Below are 9,209 nucleotides of genomic sequence, written 5' to 3'. Positions count from 1 at the left end.
GAAATCAGAATTTGATACCTGAATCTGAAATCTCAATAATACTGAATCTACGTAATCGTGTAATCAGGTGTAATCAGACACCGAAATCTATATTCGAAATCTGAATCAAAAATCTGATAAAGCTGAATTTTAAATCTAAATCTGAAAACTGAATTTGTAATCTGACTTCTGGATTTGAAATTGGAATCTGAATTCTGGATTTGAAATTTTGAATATAAATCTGAATCTAAATTTTGAAAAATAAATCTGAAATCTGAATCTGAATTCTAAATTTGAAATCTGGCATGGAATCCTTTATCTAAAATTTGAATTTGAAAGCTGAATCTGAACTCTGAATCTGAATTCTAAATCTTAATTCTGAATCTGGATACCTACAATGATATTTGATGTTTTGGTTGTTGGATAGCAAACTCAGTCCTAAAGACCATCTAACAACCAAAACATCAAATAAGAATCACAGTCGATATCTCCGAACAAGAATCTGGATTCTGAATCTGAATCTGAATTAAAATCCTGTATCTGAGTCAAAAGTTTGACATGTAGAAAGTATGAATAAAAATTCCATATTTTTAAGCTTGATTGTATTGTTATGATTATATCTATTTGCATTTTAACAATTCTTAGCCGGGTATTAAAAATACAAGAAGATTTTGAAAAATAAATTTGAAATTTCCAATTTTATAATTTGGAAAAAGGAATATAGTATAAAAAAATAAATTAAACACTGTTGCCCTAAGTTTTCTGAAAACTACGGATTAGATCAGTAAATATAAATTTAATTGTTTTTTTTATATGTATCTGTTTTTGTACGCTGCGGGAAAAAAGTATGAAGCATACAAACGAAAAAAAAAATGCGGGTAACGGTTTCTGAAAGGATAAATCCAATAAAGCATTAATTTGGGAAATTGCGTTTTTATGCCCTTTATCAAATCAACACCACTGTTTAGCGGAAATCATTCGGCAAGCGTTGGCAGATCTGAGCCGAACACACACCACGATAGGAACACTCGAGCGCAATTCGGATCGTGCTCTCTTGGGGCGGGGCATTTCTACTCAGATCTCGTAGCACTCACCCGAGACACGCATATGGTGTGTTCCTCTCTGCCGATGTGATGATGCAAAATCGCCACAGAGATCGTTACCATCCCTCTGGCGATTTGAGTTACCTCTCTGCCGATTCTTTGCTACTGGGCTCTTGCACCGCCCAGTAAACATGAATCGGCAGAGAGGTTACTCAAATCGACAGAGGGATCGTAACGATCTCTCTTGCGATTTTGCATCATCTAATCGGCAGTGAGGAACACACCATACGCGTGCCTTTAGTGAGTGCCAAGATTAATCTAAGACACGCCCTCCAGAGAAACACACGAAAACAATCCGAATCGTGTTTGTTTTTTTTTTTTTTTTTAAATATGTCTTTATTTGTATCAAATCATGATTACACTTATATTACATTATTGCATTAAACTAGGTGTTCAGCTCAATAATGAACTGTTCATAGCCCTATCAGTAACTAGATTATAAAAATTTATTTATAAGATTTAAATTTGCTGAGCGCAATCAAGTTTTTAATGTAGGAGAACATCCTGTAATAGCAAAAATATTTTATACTTAAAACTAAACACTATCTTAAAATTAAACTAAACATAAAGAGAACGAATCTCTGCGATGGAAGACTGCATCGATTTGCCTCTGAAGTTGGAGATGATTTTGTTGGCCATCTCTTCGATAGATTCAATGCCTGCAATCCGATGAAGATCTTCGGTGCTGTGCCAAGGTGGAAGCCGCAAAATCATTTTCAGAACTTTGTTCTGAATCCTCTGGATGACTTTCTTCCTCGTCGCGCAGCAGCTAGACCAAATCGGAACTGCATACATGATCGCTGGTCGGAAAACTTGTTTGTAGATGAGCATCTTATTTCGCAGACACAACCGGGATTTCCTGTTGATGAGAGAATAAAGAGATTTAGTGTATTTATTACATTTAGATTGAATATCTTCAATGTGATTTTTAAAAGTAAGATTCCGATCAAGTGTAAGTCCCAAGTACTTCACGTGATCAGACCATTCTAATGAAACCCCATTAAAAGTTATGGAATGATTTTCATTAGGTTTTAAAAAATTTGCTCTTGGCTTATGGGGAAATAAAATAAGTTGAGTTTTGGAAGCGTTAGGAGAAATTTTCCACATTTTCAAGTAATTCAAAAAGGAATTTAAATTTTGTTGCAATCTACTGCGTACCACCCGTAAATTTCGACCTTTTGCTGAAAGCAAAGTATCATCAGCAAATAATCTTCTACCTTTTCCTGCTGGTACATCAGGAAGATCAGAAGTAAAAATATTGTATAAAATTGGCCCAAGTATACTGCCTTGAGGGACACCAGCTCTAATGGGTGTCCTTTCAGAGCATGAATTTTGATAGCTTACTTGCAAAGTTCGGCTAGTCAAATAATTTTGAATAATTTTGGTGAGATATACAGGAAAATCAAATCGAGCTAATTTAGCTACTAAACCTTTGTGCCAAACACTGTCAAAAGCTTTTTCAATATCAAGAAGAGCAACACCAGTTGAATAACCTTCAGATTTGCTAGCGTTAATCATATTAGTTACACTCAAAAGTTGATGTGTAGTAGAATGTCCATGACGAAAACCAAATTGTTCATCAGGGAAAATGGAATTCTGATTAATGTGAATCATCATTCTATTCAAAATAACTCTCTCAAATAGTTTACTTAAAGATGGAAGCAAACTAATTGGTCGATAACTTGAAGGCTCTGAAGCACTTTTTCCAGGTTTCAAAATTGGAGTTACTTTGGCATTTTTCCATTTATTGGGAAAATAGGCCAAGTGAAAACATTTGTTGAAAATTTTAACTAAAAAATTTAAAGTGCTTTCAGGCAACTTTTTAATAAGAATATAGAAAATCCCATCTTCCCCTGGAGCTTTCATATTTTTAAATTTTTTGAAAATCAATTTAAGTTCATCAATATTTGTCTCACAAGAACTTTCAAACACATTTTGCTTTGAAAGAATATCATCAAATTCTAAGGAAATTTGAGCATCAATTGGACTTACAACGTTTAAATTAAAATCATGAGCAGACTCAAATTGTTGGGCTAATTTTTGAGCTTTTTCTGAATTAGTTAAAAGAAGTTTATCCCCATCTTTCAAAGTAGGAATTGGCTTCTGGGGCTTTTTCAAAATTTTAGTTAATTTCCAAAATGGCTTTGAGTAGGGTTTTATGTCCTCTAGTGCTTTGGCAAAATTTTCATTACGAATGAAATTTAAACGACGTTTGATCTCTTTTTGAAGGTCGCAATAAATAAATTTTAAATAAGGATCCCTAGTACGTTGATATTGGCGTCGACGAATGTTTTTCAGTCGTATCAAAAACTGAAGATCATTAAGGGTTGATTAAATTTATGTTTAACTTTAGGTATTGAAGCGGCTTTAGCATTGACTATTGAAGTTGTCAAATTTTCTATAGCCAAATCAATATCTTCTATTGAATTCAGTGGAACGTTTACATCTAAATTACGTTCAATAAAATTCATATATCGCTCCCAGTTAGCCTTTTGAAAGTTAAAAGTTGATTTTAAAGGGTTTTCAATGGGACTTTGGGATAAAGAAAATGTTACTGGAAGGTGGTCTGAATCGAGGTCCGCATGAGTAACTAATTGACTACAATGCTCGCCTAAATCCGTTAGAACCAAATCAATTGCGGAGGGATTTCTAATTGAAGAAAAACAAGTATGCCCATTAGGATATTCAACAGTATAATAACCTGCAGAGCAGTCATTAAACAAAATATTCCCATTAGAATTTGATGCAATATTATTCCAAGATCGGTGTTTTGCATTAAAGTCACCAATAATAAAAAATTTAGATTTATTTCTGGTGAGTTTTTGTAAATCTCCCTTCAAAAAATTTTTCTGTTCACCGCTGCATTGAAAAGGCAAGTATGCGGCAACAATTATAATTTTCCCCATAGAAGTTTCTAATTCAATTCCAATTGTTTCTAAGACTTTTGTATTGAAAGAAGGAAGAAGTCTAAATTTGAGACGACTATTGATGACAATAGCTACACCCCCACCTTGTCGATCAAGTCGATCATTTCGTAAAATTTTAAAGAAAGCATTACTTTTCAAGTTATTGTCTGGCTTTAAAAAAGTTTCAGTGATGGCAGCAATATGTATGTTTTGAGTTTTCAAAAATAAAAAGAACTCGTCTTGGTTAGCCAGCAAAGATCTAGCGTTCCAATTCATAATATTTAAACATCTATTTGGATCCATGAGGGAATCGTAAAGTCATAATAATTTTGTTAGCATAATTAAAAGAAGTTTGGAAAGCTTCAAACATTGAATTTGCTTTCAACATAAGTTGCATCATTTCCATTAAATTTTGATGCAAAAATTTTAATTTTTCCTCAGTAATCTCACCCAAATCAACAAAATTGTTAGAATCAGTAGAGGAAGGAGAAGAAAAAGTATTTGAATTTCGGGGATTTTCCCAAGCCTTCGCATGAACGTTGAGACTTGGTTTTTTCCCATTTTTATTAGTTAAACCTGAAGAGGGCAACCCATTTTCAACCACCTCTGAGAACGATAAACAACGAGTCTGGGGCGCAGAATCAGCCCAGGTAACATTAAAATCACTTCGGGTATTACCCAGCCGTGATTCCAATGTAGACCGAGGCTGAATGCGAACAGGCAGGTTGTTTGCCGGCCCGACGTGTGAAGACGAAAAAGAGGAAGGAGGAGAAGAAACTTTTCTGGAAACTTTGGGATTTTTCCTAGAAGCAATAATTTTTGCCCTGATGGGACAGTCTAGCGAATTCGAGGAATGATTACCTGCGCAATTTGCACACTTAAAAAATTCTGTTTTTGGCTTATCACCACCAAAAAGGCATTTAGATTTTTCATGATCGAATGAGCCGCAAAACATGCATCTGGCATTCATTCTACAATTTTTAGTGCCATGACAAAAAGCTTGACAACGACGACATTGCGTAATATTTTGAAGAAAATTGGTAGAAGATTTACGAAAAGGTTCGAATTTGACTCGACAATGAAACATAAGACGAGCCTTTTCAAGAATTTGCAAATTATTAACCTGATCCTTTTTAAAATGGATCAAATAAAGTTCAGGAGCAAAACCAACACTACTGATATTATTCGTGTTGGTTCTTTTCATCATTTGAATTACTTGAATTGGAGAAAAACCTAACAAAGAATTTAATTCAGCTGTGATCTCATCCGGTGTCTGATCGCCAGTGAGACCACGAAGTACAACTTTAAATGGACGATCACTTCTAGTGTCGTACGTAAAAAATTGGTGTTTTTTATTATTCAAATAATTTAAAACCTTTTGAAAATCATTAAAAGATTCCGCCAATATACGAGCAGTTCCCCTTCGACCGATCTGAAAAGAAATCTTCACATCCTTGACGGAAGTGACGATTTCTTTTCGAAAGGCATTGAAGTTAGGAATCGTGACCGTTATTGGTGGAATCTTTTCGTTTTTAAGAGTATAAGAAGAAGAAGAAGGTTTCTTAGTACTCTTATCAGAATTAAATATGAATATTTCCTCATCACCGATGTTATGAAGGACATCGAATGAATTGGAAATTTCAACTTTTTTGGCAGATGGCCCTGGATTAGGTTCAGCAATCCGTTTTCTTCCGGCCCTTGAGCCGGCCGAAGACTTCCCCATGCTGGAAAGAAAAGAGAAAATATGAATAAAAGAAAATGAAAATAATTTTAGCACTGAAAAGTGCTGATTGAAATACAGGTAAGGAAAAAATAAATAATGTAAAATGTTCCTGCAGGTACACAGCAACGATACGATGCTCCGGCGTACGTGTTGACGGCTCAACGGTACAGATGGAAGTGAGAATCGTGTTTGTATATTTCCTTTCGATACGCGTGTTTGCCTGCCTGAGAAGTCGACTGCAACGACTGCACCGTACGAGTGTACGATTCAAACTGATTTCGCATGTACGAATTCGTATTCGTTGCCTCTAGGTATCTCAGCAGGACAAACCGAATGAGATTATTTGCGTTCTTGGAGTGTCGCCGAAATTAACCGTTTTATTCTAAGTTCAGTGACTCAACTCTCAATTTTTTACATGCTCTGTCGATTTTTGAGAGGACGCGCTTACCCAGTAAACGCGTCCTCTCAAAAATTGACAGAGAATTCACAAAATTGAGTACTGGGTATCAATGTTCGGAAAATCGCTCAAGAAAAGCAATCAGGATTCGTTTCAGGCAAGAATACTTACACCTCCGAGTGCTGTGATACGCACATGGTGAACGTATACGTTGAATGCTTGTCGAACATCAACACTAACTAGATACATAAAAATATACAATGACCCATCGGCGGCTACAGTTGATATTCGTCACGTGGATTATCAACGGTGATCGACATATTTGATGATAAATTTTGAACGTCGTTCCCACAATCATTCAATATCGCCTATCCTCGCATCATTGTTGATAATGTTCGTTATTGATAGACGATCATGAATGTCTCTGAAGGAAAATCTGAAGAAATACCAGGACCAAATGTTGAAAAAAGTCGTAGCACATGCTGGACAGTTCATTGCGGTTACTCAGTAATGATTTTGTTGTTCTACGCAAAGCGAAAAATTAAAAATCATATTGTAACCTTTACGCATCGCTCAGAACTGAAACATATCAGTTGTGATCCTAGAAGGTTGAAAACCATCAAGTAAGGCAATCACCATCGAGACGTTCGTTGCTGATAGTCTGCGTCAGACTTGTAAACCATCGACATTTTCTCTGACAGTCGCACAGCCTGCTTTTATCAGTTTCATTGTTCGTGCCATCAAACGAATGCGACCGAAAACTTGCCGAACAGTCGACCACCATCAAACGAAACGACATTCATTCTTCTTTGTGTGATTGTCGAACGAAATTTCGTGTCTTGGTACACGAGAGGGATAATATGATGGTCAAACGACCATTATTCCCGACAGTTTACGACATCGCCTATCTCTTTAACGCAGCAGAACTTACAGACTCAATAAGCAAATGCAATCTTTTCTATTCACTCCCTCCTGTTGAAAAAAAATTCGCAACTCTGCAGCGCCGGGTGATGTTTGGATGTGTTGGTCGAGCAATGTGGAACGATTATCTCGATTATCTACGCAAGAGGGATGACAGTCACACGACTAACCACAAAAAAGATCAAAATTTCATTTGACATTTTTTTGCTCTCCGATCAAACGATTGCGCTCTCCACGATTGTCACGAACGATGTGTGATGGTAGTCTCCGGAAAAATTCAAACGATGGTGACCACTTACAAGCCTGGTCTGCGTCCTTCTTTACCACATCATGTTTTGCGGGAATGTTTCAAATACAGAAGCGTCGTTGTCATGCATGATTGTTTATATAATTTGGTTGAAGAAGGAAAAATTGACTGCTTCGATTTTTTGACTCTGAATGCAGTAAAGCATGGCTGATAGAAAATGATTGATTTTCGGAACATTGCTGGGTATCTCGACTTAGGAAAAAACGGTTATTTTTCGGCGACACTCGCGGTGTTGATTTGATAAAGGGCATAAAAACGCAATTTCCCAAATTAATGCTTTATTGGATTAATCCTTTCAGAAACCGTTACCCGCATTTTTTTTCGTTACGATACCTCTGGCGATTTGAGTTACCTCTCTGCCGATTCATGTTTACTGGGTACTGGGCGCCGGCGCAAACCAACACAAACGAACACGAGCCAGTCAGATTCCCAGTACATAAAGTTTGCCTCAAAGGCGTTCTCCTAGGGAGCTACTCCCGCAGAGCGCTCATCTCTCTATTCAGAGCAGAGTAAGAGGCAAAAAGAGCTCCCTAGGAGCATTGCATCTTCGGGCCAAATGGTAACTCCTTCTCATTCCTTCATGGGAGCAGATTTTAGCTTCGTAAGTGTTTGTTCTCAAATGAATCTAATGGGTGTTTGCTCTCAAATGAATCCGAAAATGTTTTACAGTAGGATTCTCCTCTGACTTTCAATACGGGGGGTCCCGTACAAGCTCAATATGAAAAAAAAGTTTTAATGTTCGTCCTCCGATGTTGAATGTTTTTAGTTGCGTGTATTTACAGCAAAAGAACGATTCAGCTTACTGACAACTTAGATCTTTTTTACAAAGAGATTTTATAACCACACACTTGAGATAATCAAAAAAAAATTCTAACCCACTGGGATCCAATATGGAAGTACAGTAGCTACTACAAAGCACACGCATCGTTGTGATGCACCAAAGCTTAGGTAATGTGAAAAATCCTGTACATTTAAAAATTAATTTTCGTGTGCAGCTACCGCATCATTTAACATGTTCGTCAGGGAAGAGTTACATAACACATAAAGACTCTCGCGAAAGTCTGGTTGACAACAAACTTAATCACCACTCCACGTGTTAGTCATATGTTCTATCACAGCAAAGGTATCATATTGATATTCAACTGTTATACGATCTCATAAAACTGTAGGAGCTCCAATTAAAAACTTTTTTTGTTATGACTAGTTATTGATTTTTGTTTTTACTTAAATACAAGCAAACAACATCGAAAATGTTTATGGGAAATTGAATATTTTTCCCCAAACTATTCCAAATCCAATAAAATTGATTCAAATCGAGAGTTTAGCTTTTCAATTCTAAAGAGAGAAAAAAACCAACAAGCCCGGCGTCATTAGTTTCCACTAAAAATAGCGAACCACCACAGCTTCCTCCGCAAATCGAAGGTCGAATTCCAGCGGCGATCGACCAACCCAATATTATCACGGGGAATCCAACGAAATGTGAAGCCAAAAAAAAAATGATTCCGAGACTCGTCTCCCCCGATCCGGATCCATCCAATTGAACTCGATTTGCATTAATAAAAGCGGAAAAATAAATATACATATCGACGACGGCGACGCAAAGACATTGTCACTAACCCCAGCCACGCCACGCGAAACTCCCCGAAAAAAAATTAAAACGGCGATGATCGTTCTTTTTTTTTTGTTTAAATTCTTGGAGAAATCTTACCTCACGAGATCTTGCGATGGGGTCAGATTAAGAATCGATCCGCTGAAGATGTGATCTGGCTGAACCGAATGTTGACCATTTTTCTAGTCTAGTTTTCCGCACACTTCAACGGTGTTTTAAGAATGTTTAGAAGCCGACGACCAATGAACTCTCTTTCTCTGCTTA

This window comes from Uranotaenia lowii, chromosome 3, assembly GCF_029784155.1.
Source record: "Uranotaenia lowii strain MFRU-FL chromosome 3, ASM2978415v1, whole genome shotgun sequence".
Lineage (NCBI taxonomy): Eukaryota > Metazoa > Arthropoda > Insecta > Diptera > Culicidae > Uranotaenia > Uranotaenia lowii.
This window is presented reverse-complemented; position numbering follows the sequence as displayed.